This window comes from Panthera leo, chromosome A2 (genome assembly GCF_018350215.1).
Source record: "Panthera leo isolate Ple1 chromosome A2, P.leo_Ple1_pat1.1, whole genome shotgun sequence".
Classification (NCBI taxonomy): Eukaryota; Metazoa; Chordata; class Mammalia; order Carnivora; family Felidae; genus Panthera; species Panthera leo.
The window spans coordinates 133,273,333-133,293,338 of record NC_056680.1 but is presented as its reverse complement, the minus strand read 5'-3'; the positions used below and the strand labels follow the sequence as shown (position 1 = coordinate 133,293,338).

Below are 20,006 nucleotides of genomic sequence, written 5' to 3'. Positions count from 1 at the left end.
ATTGAAATGACCTTGTGATGTTTTCTTTGCCATTCCAATACCTTCCTTACCAACCACAGCTTTATGTTCTTTTGGCTTATTCTCACAGATGGTCTCCTACTTTATTAAGCCCACCTAAGTGCCATGATGAAAGCATTTAAAGCTTTTTGCCCTCATATTTAAAATAGTGACAGCATTATTTATTCAGTGTGGTATTTTTATTAATTTTTTTTTTGTAGTAGACTCTGGGTCTGGAGTTCTCTCTTGTCCAGCAAAAGAGCAGATGCAGGGTTTAAAATGCAAGAGAGGCTAATGTCTGAGAGGAGACAAGAGCTCTGGGTAAGTGTCCTTGCCCTGTTTTTATTAGGATCAGAAGGCTTACAAGCATGATGGATGTGCACAAAGAGACAATGAAACCGTGAACATTAACTCATGTGTGTGAGGGAAAGGGGGTTTCAAAGATAGTCTGTGTTAGGAGTTTGGATCAATACAAAACTCCTGGCACCAGGCAGATGGTTATTTATGGCATGCAAGAGGCACCACATCTGTTTATCTTAGCTGGCCCAGAGGATAAGACAGATATAGCATGCTACCTCAGGGTCAACAAGACACCTTTCTTTTGCTAATGAGCTCCACTCTGGGCACTTCTCCCTGCTGCAGGCTATAGCCCTGTTTACCTGTTTACCTATTTTGGCCCTTCCCTCCTGTGAAAGCAGCTTTCTGCTATTGTACTAAATTGGGGGGGGGGGGGACGCTTCTGCCCTGAATACCTAATCTCGATTACCTAATCTTGGATGCTTTCATCCTGCTGCTTCCTATTCCTATATGCCTTGTTAACCCATGGGTGCAAGGTCAGGGAATTTCTAAGCTTATTCCCCACATTTTATGATTTTACTATTAATTTAAAGACTGGCAAATACTACAACAGTTAACTGCCATTATTCAAGTAGTCAATTACCATAATATTGAAGTACATATATTAGGGGACCAGAAGCTTTGTGGTTTAATTTATTGGACTTTCTATGGTAGTTAACATGTAATGTCACTGTAGTTTTTATTTTAAAATTCCAAGATGCAGGGTGTCTGGGTGGCTTAGTCGGTTAAGTGTCTGACTAACCTTTGATCTCAGCTCAGGTCTTGATCTCAGGGTTGTGTGTTCAAGCCCTGCATTGGGCTCCACATTGGGCATGGAGTGTACTTAAAACAAACAAACAAAAGTATAAAATTCCAAGATGCTTGGTGAAATTTGTGTCTAATATATTATGGAAAGTATAGCCTATATTTAGTAAGTGCTTGCTGATTTAAAATACTGACCTGATGACTTCTGCATTTACCTGTACCATCTATAATCTGGCAATTTTGTTAATGGTAAAGATACTTCACTATAAAATTTTAGTGGCAATGAAAGAGAATAAAGTTTTTAGTATTATATAATAAAGTGGAAATGCAAACTTTTAAAGCTTTATAATCCATACTGCATTCAATTTAACTTTCTGACTCTGTAGGTTACAAAAATCCAAACTTCCAAGTTGTAGAAGGTAAGATTTCCATATTTTTATTATAATCTTTTATATAATTAATACATAAGAATATTTTTATTGTAAAGTTTAATCAGTTTGGAAGTATATCTTCAACATCTCTTCAGCAGCCCCTCTCAAGCCCCACTTGCTTTCCCAAAGTATATTGTTAAAGGTTTGTTGCCTATCCTTCCAAAGCCCTTTATGCAAAATCACACACACTTTCACAAATGGGATGAGACTTTATATATTGTTTTTGCAACTTCATTTAAAATTTTACAGTTTCTTGTGGATCTTTCATGAAGCATATAAATTTTACTTATAATTAGTACATAGTAGTTCATGGTATGGATGTATCATAATTTAGTTAATCCTCAATTGACTAACATTTGGATAATTGCCTATTTTTTGCTCTTAAAATAATGTTTCATGAAATGTCCTGTTCATGCCTTTTTTGTAACCTGTTTTGACATTTATTCAATTTTTATGTACCACAAGTCTCAAAAAAGAGAACTGGACCCAGATCTTTTCTTAAAAGCACCTTTATTGAGACATAATTGATATGCAAAGAACTGAACATATTTCATGTATATAATTCAATGAATCTGAACATTCTGGACAAACACCTGTGATAACCAGTGCCACAATTAAGTTAACAGATATATACAGCAGCTCTCAGAGTTTCCATGTGTCCTTGTGGGGTTTTTGCTATAAGAATTATTTACATGAAATCTACCCTCTTAACAAATTTGGAAGAGCACAATACCAAATTTTTTGATGTACATGTACAAAAATATTTTTCTAGAATAGATATTTATAAGTGGAACTGATGGCCCAAAAGTTATAAGCATTTTTAATTTGCATAAATCCTGCCACCTTGGGAGTGCTATTTTTTGTACTCCCACATCTGGTTCTCTACTGTATCTTAAATAATGTCTGACCTTCCCCCGAAATCCTCAACTGCATAGCTGACCACATTCTCAGTACAATCTGGGCTTAGAAAAGTTCCAAGATGTTGTAAGGGATCTGAGGAAGGCACTTAGGGTCACCACTTTCAACAACTCTGCCATCTCCATTTTTTTGTGTACATAGATGGGCTCATTAGACCTGGGAAAAATCAGATGTGCTCCTTCCAATGTGAGGAATTTCACACTGCTTCTTCCACTCCTTTTAGAACTTTCTATGGGATTCAAATGTAAGGAAGGTACCTTCTCTTTTCTGATGGAAAAGATTGGGGATTGGGGGAAAATCCTTTTATATTTGGCTATAGATAGAAATGTAGATATGTAGAAAAACTTGCCTTTTTAAAGCAGAGAGGATAGATTTCTTTCAACACCATGAAACATTTATAAAAATGCCTATGATCATTTTTAAGGTAACAAAGAAAATGTTGTAAATTCCAAAAAGTAGAAGTTATACAGGCTATATCCTCTTCTCTCAAAACTAAACTTATGGGGCACCTGGGTAGCTCAGTGGATTGAGTGTGTGACTATTCATCTGGGCTCAGGTCATGATGTCACGGTTCTTGAGTTCAAGCCCTGAGCCCAGCCTCAAGCCCACTACTGACAGTGACGGAGACTGCTCAGGATTCTCTCTCTCCCTCTCTATCTGCCCCTCCCCCACTTGTTCCCTTTCTCTCTCTCTCTCTCTCTCTCTCTCTCTCTCTCTCTCTCTCCCTCTCTCTCTCTCTCAAAATAAATAAATAAACTTTAAAAAAAGCTAAATTTATTTAGGTAAATGCTAAAGAAAAAAAAGAAAAGCAAGCAAGCAGTGGATGCTATTTATATTGACATGTTTGAGGTTAAAGCTAATAAAACTTTCACATATTATGTAACATAGACTTGAAATACATTTTTAAAAATGTGTTAAAAGTAGAAAAGAAGCTCTAAAGAAAAAAAGCAGGCAGAATTTTACACAAACTTCTAAGTCCTTGGTAGATTAAGAAGGTTAAAGGTAAATGGATACAGTATTTCTTGAATAAGTTGTGTTTATTAGGGTGTAACATAAAGCAGCTTTATTCTTTTCCCATAGCTTCTTCGAGCTCAAGCTCAATTAAGTTTTTCCTTACTGTTGAATGGTCTCTGATGGGTCACTCAGCTAAAATGCCTAGTCCAGTGCAATGATCAGAACTCCAAATTTCATTGAGGTAAAAATTTCTCCTTTTCCTCAGTCATGGGGTAGAGGATGAGGGGTAAGGAGTGGGCGCAGCAGGGGCAGTCCAACCCCACACAGCCTCTCCATGTTGGGGTCCTTTTGTATCTTCAGGCTACTGTCTTGAGTAGGAGCTCTTTTAAAACTGTCCAGGTATGCTCCCTCCTGGGCAACTACTTAGCTCTTCTCAGGCATCATTGCCCTTGAGGTTATTTGGCTTGAACTGAGGGGATACAAATGAATCTTCTCTTTAAACTCTTAAGAACTTCATTCTTTACTTACTAAAGGTGTATGATTTACCTTTAGTGGGAACTAAAACTGATTTAGTTTTCTGGGGGTGTTAAGAAAAAGAATACAAAAGAACAAATATGAAATTAGGAAAGAACATGATTGTTTACTAAGAAGGTGAAAGGAAATCAGAACTAATTACAGATTTTAAAAAGCTTACAAGCACCCTGAACTTCACAAAATTAAAAAAATAACAACATTTTTATTAGCTGCCTCACACACCTCTAAAATACCTTTTTCCTTATGATTTTTGGCTGGGTATTCTTTGACCTCCTCTTCATATGCCAATGATTTAGAAATGCTATTTTCAATAGGTATATTAGAAAGGTATTTCAGTTTTTGTTTTGTCATGGTTAATCAAATTTTTTTTTATTACTAGTTTAGAAGCTCCTTCTACCTTTACACCTCTTTACTGGAACTACCATGTACATTTGTAGAATTCTTGTAAAATATGGGAAACCCACTCTTAAGTTTCTTTTATATACGAGCTGTAAGATTTCAGGGTGTTTCCAGTTTTCTGGTGCAACGATTAATATTAAATACCCTTTTAGTGGACATTTTTCATTGTCTGGGGAGGCACCCATGCAAGTATGGGAACCTCAAGTTTAATCTGTATTAACTTGCAGTAACCACTGCTAATGCCCTGCTAATGTTGGGAGAATTGGTTTTACAGTCTTTTGGAATTATCATCTGGGTCATCCAGTCGCTTGACTTGGGATGCTAGAACTCTCAGCACCTAATCTATTATCCTTAGCCTTTAGGACTTCAATTGAAACAGAGACTTTAAGTGGTATTACATAATAATATATGGGATCTGAATAAGAGGATTATGTTAGTTTAAAAGACTAAATCAAACTGTACCCTCCAGACAGAGAATAAATATTCACCTTTCAAACTGTGGAAGTTGTTAAGACATTGTACAGGTCATAATCTCTGACAACAATGCAATAAAACTAGAAAGTCATTATACAGGAATGTTAAAAAGGTTAACCAGTCATACACCTAAAACTATTTTTCTCAATAACTGTTGAGCCATGAAAGGAAATAAAAATTTATAATTATTCAGAAAATAGTATTAATGAAATCACTACATATAAAGATCTGTGAGATAGTGTTAAAATTGTAACTAAAGACGAACTGAAATTATAAATACTTGTATTATTAAACAAGAAGTATCAAAATAAATTACACATTAACTAATTAATAATTAGTAGTGATTACCTCTCACAAAGATTTGCTTTGTTTTCTAAATATGCATAAGCTTTGATAGTTAGGCATTTTAGGGAATGACACAATCAAGCATTCATTAGCCTATTTATATGATAATATTGGTTCACACAAGAAGACTGAACTGAAAGTTAGGAGAAGCTGAGGGGGAAATGTTTATACTTTGAGCTTATTTTATTAGACATTTCCTGTTTATGACTTGGAAAGCCTGGCACATGCTTGTGTATCTCTAGTTAGTACAGTAGGTTCCTAACTTCATTATGCTCGGCTTACTTTATACTTAAGCTTACATAGGATTGGGAGTTTACAATTGGAGAGGGAAATGTGTGGGCCCTTGGACACATGACATAAAACTTCTCAGGGAAATGTTTGCAATACTTCTTGGTAGAAACTTCAAGAAATATTGAGTTATAAGATAATTGATTGATTTCCTGTGGTTATGATATCTTTTGGGGGGGTATTTAAAATGGAGAGACAAGATAGAAACAGAAATATTGACTATCTTTTGTTTTTCTATTTTTGTTTTGCATGTATTTTTTAATGCTTTTTTTTTATTGTTTTATAATCTTACACAGAGATCCTAGATGGGGTTTTCTTGGTCGAGGAGAAAGTATGTCAAGTGGAGGTCTTTCATAGTAAGATTCATTTTAATTTAGAGGACTTTGTTTACTCATCACAAAAAGGTTTTCAATAATAGTGACACTTTCTTTTAAATTTAGACACATTGTGAAAATACTGAAATAACTGTGTTCAGAAAAAGTGTTATTCAAACGTTATTTAACAATGTTCCTCTAACTTCAACCAAATCAGAGAATGTGATTTATAGATTTTGAAGAGTTCTCAGACATAGTTTGTGGAAGTGAAAATTAGCACAACCTTTGTGTAGTTGCCAGGATTTCTCCACCAAAATATAGAACATATTTGATAAAAATTCTCTGACAAAAGTAACCACAAGAACAATATACAGGATATGACATTAGAAGCTTATTGACATGATACTCAACATATCTTACATGTAAACTTAGTGGTTTAGGGTTTTTTCAATGTTTGTCCTTTAAAAATTCAGGTTGTTGGGACACCCAGATGGCTCAGTGGGTTAAGCATCCTACTTCGCCTCAGGTCATGATCTCATGGGTTGGGTTCATGGGTTCAAGCCCTGTGTCTGTGTGTCAGCTTAGAGCCTGGAACCTGCTTCAGATTCTGTGTCTCTGTTTCTCTTTGCCCCTCCCCTGCTTGCATACTCTCTCTTTCTCTCTCTCTCAAAAATAAATAAACATTAAAGATAAAAATAAAAATTCAGGTTGTTTTTACCATAGCCAGTTTTATTTAAAATATGTGTAGACTCAAGGTTGATAGACTCTTTTTCATGCAACTGTTACATTTTTCCCCCTGTAAATTAGCATCCTTTTTTCATAAAAAACTTGGGGGAAGAATTATGACTTTAAAAATTCTTGATTTAAGGGGTGCCTGGTTGGCTCAGTGGGTTAAGCATCCAACTTTGGCTCAGGGCATGATCTTGCAGTTCACGAGTTTGAGCCCAGCATTGGGTTCTGTGCTGACAGTTCAGATTCTGGAGACTGCTTCAGATTCTGTGTTTCCCTCTCTCTGCCCCTCCCCTGCTCATGCTTTGTCTCTGTCTCTGTCTCTCTCTCAAAACTAAATAAACATTTAAAAAAAAATTCTTGATTTAAGGCAGAAGTCTTGAAAAATAAACCTACAACTTTTTTTTTTTTTACAAACACTTCAAACTCTGAGAAAGATGAAGCCTAAACAAAGAACAATACTGTTATGAGTCATATATTTATAAAAACGGAACTATAAAGTACTACTGCACAGGCACACACTGACTAATCACACAGGAGGCTCATTTGAGGGTAGAGCGGGGTAAATATGCTCACTGTGCCATTCCCAGAAGAGCCTCAGGGTACAGCTTTCCTGTGTGATATGGAAAGTGAGTGTGAATGAGACCCTTCCTCCAAGCCACCAGCCAGAGCACAATGGGAATGAACTTCCTTGATGTGGACTGCAGAGGTAGAGATGGATGAATGAGGTGGGTTCACAACCTCTCCTCCTAACATCTAATGGGGTGGGGGGGAGAGGGAAGGAGTTAAAATTCAGCAGCAGCTTAAGAAGAAAATGGTACAACTTCTCTCTACAAGTTTGAAAAATGGTAATCTGAGAAGGAGACAGAGACAGAGAGAAAGCTTCTTTCAAAATAACATGTCACTCCTCTATGCAAAACCCTTCAGTAGCTTTCCATATGCCTCAAAGTAAAAGCCCAAATCCTTAAAATATCCTCCTGGCCTCTCTAGATCCTGGCTCCCACCAGCTTTCTGACCTCATCACCTACCAGTCTTGGCCTCCTCGTTCAGCTTCAAACATGCCAATCACTTTTCCAGTGCTGGGACTTTGCATTTATATTTCCTTGGCCTGGAGAGTTCTCCCTTGGATAGCATGGCTCATTTCTTGACTTTCTTCAGGTCCGTAGCTTGAATATCACCTTATCAAAGGTCTTTTTAGACTACCTTATCCAAAATACTAAGCCCTGTCACTCTCTATTATACTTACCTTCATTTTTCATTATCAAACTTATGATGATACATATAGGTGATAACCTGACTGATGTATGTTTTGTTATTTATTCATTGTCTCATTTCCACTAAAAGGAAGATTTTCATGGGGTAGGTACTTTGTCTATTTTGTTCACTGCTATAAACCAAAAATGGGCTTGGGACAGATTTGCACACACACAAAAATGTGTTGAATGAGTGACTTCTGGTGTAGCACAGAGTTCTAGCCCTACTCCCATTCTGCAGAAGCAATACTCTGTTAATATCATGAATCCACAATGTAATGACACTCTCACCAACATCTTCCACAGAAAGAGAAATGGTCTGACAGGGCATTCTTGGAAGATCAATGAAAAATATAGGAAATATTTTGAATACATAAGATCTCATTATATGATCTCAGCAAAGGCAAGAAAGGCCCTAAGAACGTGATTGTTTCTAAGGATCCATGCTAGGGTGGATAGAGCGGGAGAAATTTGCTTATGCAGCCCTGGCTGGATACAGTGGGCCTTTCTATAGTTCTTTTAAAAGTATTTCAGGAGGATGGGGTGCTTGGGTGGCTCAGTTGGTTAAGTGTCCACCTCTTAATTTTGGCTCTGGTCATGATCTTATGGTCATTAGATCGAGCCCCACATTGGGCTTCATTCTAAGCTCCATGCTGAGTGTGGAGCCTGGTTAAGATTCAGTCTCTCTCTCTCTCTCTCTCTCTCTCTCTCTCTCTCTCCTCTCTCTCTCTCTCTCCCTTTTCCCTTCCCCAACTTGTGTGCATGCTGTCTGTCTCTCAAAAATAAAAATGAAAAATAAAAGTACCTGAAAAAGTATTTCAGAAGGAAATAAAATGTGTCTGAGCACTGTCTTTTCCCCCTCTATAGTCTCAGTATACAGAATATAGAGAATTTCAGATCTCAAAATTAGACTTAAAGTATCATACCAAGATGTGGGGAGGGTGGCTATCAAATAGATTTTACCATACAATATCTATTGTCATGTTAAGAGGGAACAAGATCTAGAAATGTGATCCATCAATCAATAGCTACATAGAGCTATGTATAAATATGGAACATGTCATACAAAAGACAAAATGATGAATTCAGTCTGGAAGAAAATGCCATAGAAGAAAACCTAATGTGAGTGTTTTGAGTTTATTAAAACACACAAACAAACAAAAACCTTGTAAAATCATGAATTCAAAAATGAATATGAAATATAACAACAGGATGACATTAAGAGGGAGATTACTAAGTATGCAAATTGTTAATCAGAACTCTACTGTATAATAAAATGTAAAGAACAAAATACAAAATATATATGGCTGGAAATATAAATTCTTATACATGGGAAAAACCTTAGATAACCACAATGTGCACAGGGATTAAAAAACATTATAAAAATGATAATAGAATGAGCAAATAAAATTCAATATTAGGAGTCTAGATGCCCCTAAAGTAGAAATTCCAACAAAAGGAATAGAATTTTATTCAAAAATGTGGAGGAAATTTCCTCTGAAAGGAAGGAAGAATAAAGTATGCAGATCATAATAAGTTATAAAGAACAATCAATACATACCAATGTAGACATACATTATTGAAATAATTAAACTTTTATAAAGAAGAAAATAATTCTTCAAACATCTAGAAAACAAAGGAAGACACTGACAAGAGCAGAGATGAAGACAGCTTCTGTCTTCTATAGTAACATCCAATGCCAGGAAACAGAGAAATAATGACTAGAGAGTTCTGAGGTCAGAGATTTTAACCAGAAATATTATACATTGCCAAAAATTTTATTATTTTATAAAAGTCACAAGTAAAATTTCAAACATGGGGGAATACAGGAAATATAGTCTCCATGAGTTTTCTGGAGAAGCTATTTGATCTCAACTTTTTTTTTTTTTTCAGCTTTACTGAGGTATAATTGATAAAATCATAAGATATTTAATTTTTTAAATGTTTATTTATTTTTGAAGAAGAGAGACGTGAGTGGGGAGGGGCAGAGAGGGAGACACAGAATCTGAAGCAGACCCCAGGCTCTGGGCTCTAACCCACGAACTGCAAGATCATGACCTGAGCCGAAGTCGGATGCTTAACCTACTGAGCCACCCCGGCACCCCCAAAATCATAACATATTTAAAGTGTACATCGTGGTGATTTGATATATGTGTACATTGTGAAAGGATTCCTTCCATATAGTTAATTAATGTATCTATCGCCTCACATATCTATTTTTTTTAATGCTGAGACCATTTAAGTTCTCTTTTAGCAGATTGCAATTATATAATATATTTTTATCAACTATAGTAATTATGTTACACATTAGATCATCAGACCTTATTTATTGATAAGCAGCTTTTAATGAAGTTGAAAGTTATTTCTTTGAAGCAATATAATTTGTTTCTCAAAAAGAAAGCCCACATAGTAACCTGCTTCAAAACTAGACAGCAGGAAGCTGTAATTATAGCATGAATGAAATTAGTATACTTGGTTTCTGTCCTAGCACAGCTATTGATGAGCTCTGTTATCTTGGAAGATCAGTCAGCTTGTATGTGATTCAAGGAGATTATGGGCTAGTTGGTTCCTACAGATATCTTTAAGGTCTAAATTTCTATAAAGTAACTAGAAAGTTTGTTGTTTTGTATTGTAGTAATGTATTTGCCAATGTAGTGGACTAAAAACTGATTGTACTAATATTGAGTACATTTCAACATTATTTGTGAAACAGTTTTTTTCCCCAAATCTATCCAGATTCAAAGGAGGGGATGGAGATTCACTACTATAAGAGAGGAGGTGCTATATCTTGATTTTCATTTGGATGACTCTTAGCTCCTAAATTTCTAAAACACACAGATTATAAGTAAACTAAAAATGAAAACAAGCTAAAATAACAACAATCTGGAAAATACAACATGGTCATTTGGAACAATAGTTCTCAGATAATTTTATCTGCAATTTTTCTTAAGTATGTTATTTGTGCTATTATTCCTCTTTTCTCTACATTTTTGTTTTCCTTTTTTATTCACCTCCCTCAAACAGCACAACCTGGAATACTCTTATAAAGAAATAAAAGTCACAGTTTATGCTTCCATTACTACAGATTCTTGACTTTATAGATCTCAACAGAGATTGATATATGAGGCCAAGGAGGCCAAGGAGGCCACTCTGCTCCTCTGCTTGACTTCAAGGCTGTCACCACCAGCCATACCTCGGAGCACAGCTCTGTGGGTGTCCTAATAGAGTCCTAGGCAAGAGAAAGTCTCCTAAGTCATCTCATAAAAATCTGCTTATTTTAAAGATAAGGAAAGTGAGGATCAGACTTCACAAAAAGTGACTTGCACTGAGTGCAAACTGGATTCCAGTACTGTGATCTCTGAGTCCGGTCAACTTTACCACCATGTGCCATGCCAACCACTGGCATTCTGTTTGCACACAACCAAATCTTATATTTGCCCCTGGTATCAATTTTGTTGTTGTTGTTTTCCTTCTTAAATTGGTTTCTTCATATGTTGATTCCTCGGCTGTGGAGTCCTAAGTCTCTCACCCGCTGAGGAGCCAACTACATTGAATAAAAATATGGCCATGAACTGATTGGCTTAACCTACTCTTACCCAAGTTCCCAAGGTCAATGATCTTATGGGGGTTTTACCCTCACTCTTTTCCAGGAAGATCAGTATCATCTCAGCTATTTCAAAGCATACCTAATGTTCCAGAATACAGGGAATATCGAATCTCAGGGAAAGACTGATTCTCTGGGGGCATATTTCTATGTTCACACCTTGTTCTTTTCAATGACCTCCCCAAGAGTTTCTGGAATGTGAAAGCTGCTTTCTTCTGAAGAAAAAACCACTGGCCTACATACTTTTTTTTTTTTTTTTTTTTTTTTTATTGTTACAAGGGGCACTGCTATAACCAGCAATATGAAATCTTGGACTGTTTCCTAGTTATCTTTCTGCTTGCTCTTTATCCACCAGCCTGAAAAGAGAGGTGCAATTTTGTGAGCTAGCTAAATAAGTTGAATAAATGAACAAATAAGTATACTGAAGAATAGGCACTAAGCTGTGAAGCCAGTGCTTCCAGAATAGACTCCTTTCTGTCACATGACTTTCTTAAAAAATATCCTTTTTCTCCTAACCATTCTGCATTTCTAACACACTAGCCTTCCCTTAAACCTTCCTTTACTTTATTTCCTCTACTTTCTCCCCTTTCCTTCTTCCTTCTCCCCACTGCCACATTTTCTTCTTTAACCATTCAGACAAAAGGGAAATTTTAATTGTTGAATTGTACTGATGCTGTGTTGCAATCACTTATAATCCATAAATAATATTTAGATGTAAATTTTATTTTGATATTTGCTCAAATTTCCTCATGGTGACATAAGACTTTTTGTGGTATTAACAATGAATGTAGAAAAACAATGAGTATGTTGGTATGTGTGTTTGTGTATGTGTGAGAGTGACAGTTACAGAAACAGAGACAGAAAAAGACATAGATTTCAGATGAATATTATTTTATATTATTTAGCATCATTAAAAAAAACCCTAAAGGACATTAGTAAAATCAAAACTGTGTACTACTGGGGTGCCTGGGTGGCTCAGTTGGTTGAGCATCCGACTTCAGCTCTGGTCATGATCTCTCGGCATGAGTTTGAGCTCCACATTGGGTTTGGTGCTCTCAACACAGAGCCTGCTTCAGATCTTCTGTCCCCCTCCTTCTCTGTCTCTCCCCTACTTGCGCTGTCTCTCAAAAACAAATAAAACATTAATTTTTTTTTAAAAAAGCTGTGTGCTACTTAAGTGGAGTTAAAAAAAAAGTAGCAAAATATACTGGAAAGCAATTTTTTCAAATCATATAATTATGTAACAATGATTCTTTTGTTTATGCCAAGCTTTCTAGTTATGTTTTTAGGTAAATGACATACAATGATTTACTTAAATTTACTCCCGCCCTGTTCTCAGGGTGAAATCTTGTTTCCTAACATGTTTTAGGAAGAGAGGTAGAAGTCAGGCTGGCCTCAGAGTGACATGTGCCATTTCCCACTCCGGATCCATCAATTATAACTGGTCATGTGGCCTCACCTGATCTCTAAGTGGGACTGGGGATAGAAGGGATAGCCATAACCCCTGCCACCCTTGGGGGAGTTGAAAATTCAATAGTTTTGGAGTCCAGAAAAACTATGTTCCCATCTACCTCAAACTCAGTGCAGGAGACAACACTTCATTTTCCATCAAAAAGCATGCTATACTTCCCTGTATTTCCAATCACATTTACAATTCTGCTGTAACACCTAACTTTTAAATGTACATTGTTTGCTGAAGAACATATAAACCCTAACATACAAGGTTTATTGTTTTTATTTTAGTTGAGAACAGTGGTGTCCTATCCAATGATTAACATTTCCAACAAAATTAGAAGGGAGCATTAGAAATAAAAAAAGCAGAGAGGCATTTATTCTACTCTGTTTAAATGTGATTGAAGAAAATATGCATGTAGAAAAGTGTATATACTGTTAGTGTACAGTTCAGTGAATTTTCACAAACTGACCATACCGGGGTAATCACCCTCAGATCAAGAAATAAAACATTTCTGCCAACTCAGAACCCTCTTCTAGTCTAGAGCCTCCTAAGAGTCACCACTATCCTGCCTCCCAACACCACAAGTGAATCTGTACTTTATATAAATGCAGTTGCACAGTATTTATTCCTCTGTGCCATGCTTTTTTCATTCAGCATTATATTAAATTTATGTTATTACGTTATGCTATTAGGTTGTTCCCTCATAATGTATTCCACTGTGTGAATATAGCACACTATTAGCTTTGGGTTTATTTTTGACCATTAATCCCTATTGGATAGAGAGTTGGAAAGTATTTTCATAGGTAATTGATGTCCTGCTTCTCTTGATCAGTTTCCTGACTTCTTCTGATCACTTCTGACTGCTTCCTTTTGAGGCTTATAGTCATTAAATTTCCATGAGGGCTTTGCTGGCTCTGAGGCAAATCCAGTTCTCTTCTTGTTTTCTTTGTTCCTTCTTTCCTGAATTTCTCTGCTGCTGTTCATATGTGTATATATTATATATATGATCTATCTAATATTTTATATAACACACACCTTTTTCATGATTATCTCATATATGAGTTATTCCCAACTTTTTCACACTGGGCTAAACTGAAGGTGATTTAGAGACATTTATATGACATGTGTTGAAAAAATTTATTATATAATTTTTATTTATATAATTATGGTAAAAAATATAGCATGTTAATGAAGAAATTGAGTATTGTTTTTACATATAGATGACAAATAATTGCAGTTTAAAATGAGAAACTTAAGTTTGCTTTGGTGATGAACCTAATTGTTTTGTGTCACATTTTTATACCTGAAGTGGCTATAGATTTCCTGTTCAAGCCTTATTAATGATACAGACTCTTGATAATTACTATTGATGAGACACTTTTTTTGTGCAAGTGTTAAAAGTATTAAATGCATTAAAATGTTGGGGTGCCTGGGTGGCTCAGTCGGTTAAATGTCCAACTCTTCGTCTCAGCTCAGGTCTTGATCTCAAGGTCGTGAGTTCAAACCCCAAGTTGGGCTCCATGCTGGGCATGGAGTCTACTTAAAAAAAAGAAAGAAAGAAAGAAAGACAACCATTAAAATTTACAACGTTAAAATTGTATTTGAAAAATTTAACAATCTCTTCCTTTATTTCTCACTGATAATTAAGGATAGATTTTTAACTCAACAGAGTTTTTTTCATATTAAGCATTTTGAGATAACAACAAAGCTCTATTTGGGGATAGATCTACCTACACATCAGAGAAGCTACCATGTAGCCAGCACATCAACTGAAAACAGAAAGAAACATTCAATATACGGGAAGCTAGAAATGTGGGCTCACTGCCCTGAGCTATTCCCTTCCCAACATCCCATCTGCCTCCCCTCCTCTTCCTCCTCTCTACCAGGTTTACCTTAAGCTATTTGGCACCTCCAACCCCAACTACTTCAGCAGCCTCACAGGCTGTGTAGTAAGATGAGTGGTGGTTCCCCAAAAGATATGCGCATCCCTTAATTCCTAGAAGCTGTCAATGTTACCTTATTTGGAGAAGAGTCTTTGCAGATGTAATTAAGTTAAGGATCTTGAGATGAAGGTATCATCCTGGATTATTTGGATGGTCACTAAACCCAATGACAAATGCCTTTAGAAGAAACACACAGGAGAGACTTGACGGATGGAAGATGAAGAAGTGGTGTGACCACAGAGGCAGAAATTGGAGTAATGCTCCACAAGGCCACAAATCAAGGAATACCACCCCTGGCCTTGCTAGGTTCCCCGGGGCCGAGGCTGACAGGATAGTGTAGCACGGCCAGTGAGCCCCCATGACGCACTGTCCTGGGGGTGGTCACATAGGTTGTTAGCATTCAACTCACCCTCTGCTAGTTATGCAGTTACCTCTCACTAAGATTACCGATAATCTGTGTTGGAAAGAAAACTACTTTCTTTAAAAAATATCCATAGTTTCGGTAGGAAAAATATAAGCTTAGGATGGGTCAGTACCAGGAAAATCACCCCTCAGAAAATATTCCCAATTTTTATTTTTATTAAAGCATTCCTTGAGCATAATACAAAAGAGCCTGAAGAGGTGGTAGATGGTGGTGGAAGCCCTTCTATACTGGGATTAGAAGTATCTAGAATTCATGTGTTTGTCTATTTGAACTTCATTTTTATTAACTCTCTGACACATTACTTTTTGAGGGGTAACAAAAGTTTTGAGAAATTTTCTTCAGCCCTCTTCACATCACGATCTGCTCCTTGCAGTTCCTTTACCAGTCCTCTGTCCCTGCAACCCCCTCCCCCAACCCACCATGTGCTGCTCCTCAGGTAATAGTCCTCCTGCCTCTCCTAATAGTCTTGTGCCCACTTGTTTGAACTTTGCACTGGGATAAAGATATTTTCCCAAGGTGGCCTATCCTCCCAATTTATTGAAGAATTTTATAAAGAAAATACAAAAGTAGGGGTTCCTGGATGCCTCAGTCGGTTAAGCGTCCGACTTCGGCTCAGGTCACGATCTCGCGGTTTGGGAGTTCGAGCCTTGCGTTCGGCTCTGTGCTGACAGCCCAGAGCCTGGAGCCTGCTTCACATTCTGTGTCTCCCTCTCTCTCTGCCCCTCCCCTGCTCGCACTATGTCTCTCTCTCTCTCTCTCTCAAAAATAAACGTTTCAAAAAAAAAAAAAACCAAAGTAGACTGCTTGACAATTTAAAATTAGTGATTGATTAGCTTTTGGGCTTCCAGAGCTACAATGATAGGCTTATAGATTTCACAGTTGTTGGGGAAGAGTGATAAAAAAGGAAAACAGGTTCCCTTCTTCTTCTTCTTCTTTTTCTTCTTCTTCTTCTTTTTGAGAGAGAGAGAGCATGTGTGTGAGCAGGGGAGGGACATAGAGAGAGGGAGAGAAAGGATCTTACGCATGCTCCATGCTCAGGGCAGAGCCTGATGTAGGGCTCGATATGGGGCTTGATCCTACAACCCTGGGATCATGACCTGAGCCGAAATCAAGAATCTAACACTCGACCAACTGAGCCACCCAGCCATTCCAACAGGTTCCTTTCTTCTAGGCCAGAGCATGGGAATATTAAACAAACACAAGCAGAGTATGAATAATGCCTTCCTGGGGTGATAGAAATGATGGTGGTCACAACAGCACACAGGGCATTCATTTCTAAAATTGTCATTGTATGAACAATCCTGGTGGAGTCCTCTTGTCTCATGGAATACTGTCTGAATTTCAGTTGAAAAGTACTAGGACTGACCCTTTGGATATAAGTAAACCCCCTTGTAGCTTCTTAGTAATACTAAGGATGGGGCCCTGGATGAAGCTGGAATCTCCATTCATCTAAGCAAGTGGGATTCATTTTACTCTGACAAACTGATATAGCACATACTGTGACCACTGCTCTAAGTACTGTCACTGTTCCATTTTAGAGATAGAAAAACAAGGTACAAAGAGATTTAACACCTTGTCCAAGGTCAGAGTTGATAAAGGACAGTGAGAGTCAAACCCAGGCACTCTGGTTAGACAGTCTGTTTGATATGATTTGATTAGCTTTTAAATCCAGTAAAGAGAATGGAAGGGTTCCTCTGCTGTTATTCAAATAACTGTTCCAAGAAATAAAAAGACATTGTGCATAAGGTAGTTACATATTAGTGTGAGTTGGTGTCACAGCATGATGGGAGGGTATCTCTGGCATTTTACAAGAGGCAAAAGTCATACAAGAATATCTTGCATTTAGTATTGGAAAAGTTGAAACTGCCTTATGTACACAAGATTGAAATAATATTTATTTCAGCAAAATATTTTGAGCCTGTTCATACCCTGAGATTTGGAAAACCTGACATTTTCTTACCCTCGCTAGTGTAATCTATTTTAGCATTGGTGTTCTCCATTTTCTAATAAAATTAGAGTTTTAGGTTAAAGGGAAGTCTTTACTAAAGCAAATGTTGTTTTCAATGTGATGTTGTTTAATTTAACCAAACTGGTATACAGGATGCCCCTGGGACATAAGCTCTGTAGACTGTGAGTTTTAGGAAGATTAAAACATATGTCTGCTGGGTATTCTTGAGGGATCTTAAAATCTCAGATAATATGTTACAATTTTCAATCAATTTTTGAGAATACATACAAAAAACTCTTAATTGCTATTAATGTCTAGGAAGCCAGGTTGTGACTATTAATCCTTAACATAAAATTGAGAATCAATTACTTAATATACCTGAAGTTTTCTTCTAAACTTAATTGTTTTTTAAAAAAAAAATTTTTTTAATGTTTTTATTTATTTTTGAGACAGAACATGAGCAGGGGAGGGGCAGAGAGAGAGGGAGACACAGAATCTGAAGCAGGCTCCAGGCTCTGAGTGGTCAGCACAGAGCCTGACACGGGGCTCGAACTCACAGAGTGTGAGATCATGACCTGAGCTGAAGTTGGACGCTTAACCAACTGAGCCACCCAGGCGCCCCAAACTTAATTGTTAAGTAAGTGGTTTATGTCAGTATCTTTTTGTGGAGAGTCTAGCTCATCAAAAAGATGATAAAATTTCATATGTTATATTTAGAGATTAAAGATTGAGTCCAAGCTAAAATTGAGTTTGCTCTGGGTCAAGCAAAGTTGTTTGAAGAGAGAAGCTGCCATTTAATTAAAAACACCAGCAGGTGGAGACAATCTTATGAAAAGGTTTTTTCAAAATTTCAGACTTTAATGTCCTTTGTTTTCAGAACTTCAGGCACATCTTACCAGGCATATCCCCCTGGATCTGATATTGGCATTTTAAAGAAACATATCCCAACAAAACTCACCATCTTTATCAACACAGAAACTCCCCAAAGCCCATCCTTTTTGGGTTTTTTTATGGAGGCCTCACTACCTAGGTGTGATTGACTAAATCAATGGCCATTCATGACTGATCTCAAATTCTAGCTCCTCTCCCCTCCCAGAGGGCTGAAAGTTCCAACCTTCCAATCACATGGTTGGTTCCTCTGGCAAACTCAGGTGTGATTGAAAAGGGTTTCTTATGAATAACTGAGGACATATTTATCTCTCTCATAGCTTAGGAAATCCCAAGGGTTTTAGGAGTTCTGTGCCATGTACTAGATGAATACCAAATATGTATTTCTTGTTATAAATCACAATATGACAGACTTCCTCCCCTTTGCCTCCTGGGTCACTTACACTCCTATTAATGGCCCAGTTCCAGTGTTGCCTTCCTCCCTGAAATCTGCTTTGCTCTCACCTCTATTCCCTTCACACACCCCTCTACTGAGGGCTTAACACATTACATAATCATTGCTTGTTTGCACGTCCACCTCTCTACCCATCTGGTGAGCTTCTTGAGCTCATTGGCTCCTTGTATACCTTGTAAACATCACAGTCTTTTGTCAACTCTGAGCGACTGTTGAATAAATGAATGAACACGAGCTTGATGTTTTCTACATATTCATGAGACGATTATCTGGAGAATTTTCTGACATCAGCTCTACTCGGTGACCATATAAGATTATTGATAGTGAGAGAACTTTTGTATCAAGCCACAATTATATGTATCGAAAATAGTTCATTTACTATTAATTTTCTTTTTCTCATATCACTCACCTACATTTGGAAATATATGTTACAAGGTATGTGAGCAAAATAGCTGTGTTGTTTCTTTTAATATTAACCAAAATTACCAGGTATCAGACTTATTTCCATTTATAAGATTCATGAAGTAAGAAGATATGATCGTTTTATTACCATGTAACCAGAGAAAACTTTGTGGCATAGATGTATTCTACATTTCTGAAACATGATTTGGGAGAATATGTGAGTTTGATACACTTAACTTTTAGGGAAAATACTAAGCTTATAGCCACAAATATTCTAGTTTTTCTAAACATTCAGAATACCTTCACAAGCCTTTTTTTCTTTTTTTTTTTTTTTTTTCATTTGAAATATGTGGTATTTTATGGGATTAAGAAGAAAAAGGATTTGGCTAGCATATCTAGTTTCTTTGAAGTGAAGTGAAATTTAGAATTTGATAGCTGGTCTAAATTTTCCAGATAGTACATGTTGCTGATACATAAACCTATTTTCCTCAACCTAGTGTAAACAAATAAAGACACATGGTGGGATACAGTGTTCTCATGTCTATTCTGACTTTTAAAACACACCTATCTTGTAATATTCTTTAGCCTTCTTCTTGTCTTAAAGGATATGACACGTCGGAATGTATATTTGCTCAACAGAGTTGATGGAAGTCTTTGTCCATGGCAACTGTGAATCTCAACCACACTTCACTTCAGCTCACCAAAAGATGGACTACTTTTATTACCTGAACAGGAAAACCAAGTCATTTAAAAGGGTCAAAAACCAGACTCTTTCCTAATCAGAGACCTTGGACCTTGGAACCCAAACACGTGCAACTTGGGTCCTGTCCTTTTGGAGACTAACTAATGGGAATAAATTTTTCCATAGCAGAAGAGACATTGTGATTTTTCCGTATTGCACTCCAATTTTTTGAGAATGTGCTTGAGAAGGATGCTGAACTAAACTCTAGATTTCTGTCTTCTATTTCAAATACATTCCATGCAGATTATGGCACAAGTGTAGGGTGCACTACTCAGCCTCCCCACACACTATGATTCATACGGAAACCCCTTTTACTGGCTGCCAACAAACCAAGAGCTTGGGATAGCAGGATTTGAGAAGGCACGAATTCAGAGTGAGCTCGGGCTGGGCAGGAACACAGTGTGCATT

General features: G+C 36.9%; 1 long non-coding RNA gene across 2 annotated transcripts; it reads left to right on the top strand.

The window, feature by feature from the left end:
- The first annotated feature begins 236 nt into the window (after positions 1–236).
- LOC122210163 lies at positions 237–19,688 on the top strand. Of its 2 annotated transcripts, XR_006197950.1 has the most exons (4): positions 237–318; positions 1,485–1,517; positions 3,528–3,642; positions 19,461–19,688. It is a non-coding gene; the product is annotated as an uncharacterized LOC122210163 (long non-coding RNA). The 2 variants fall into 2 exon arrangements; XR_006197948.1 differs by lacking the exon at positions 3,528–3,642 and having other exon boundaries at positions 19,442–19,688.
- The last annotated feature ends 318 nt before the right edge of the window (positions 19,689–20,006 follow it).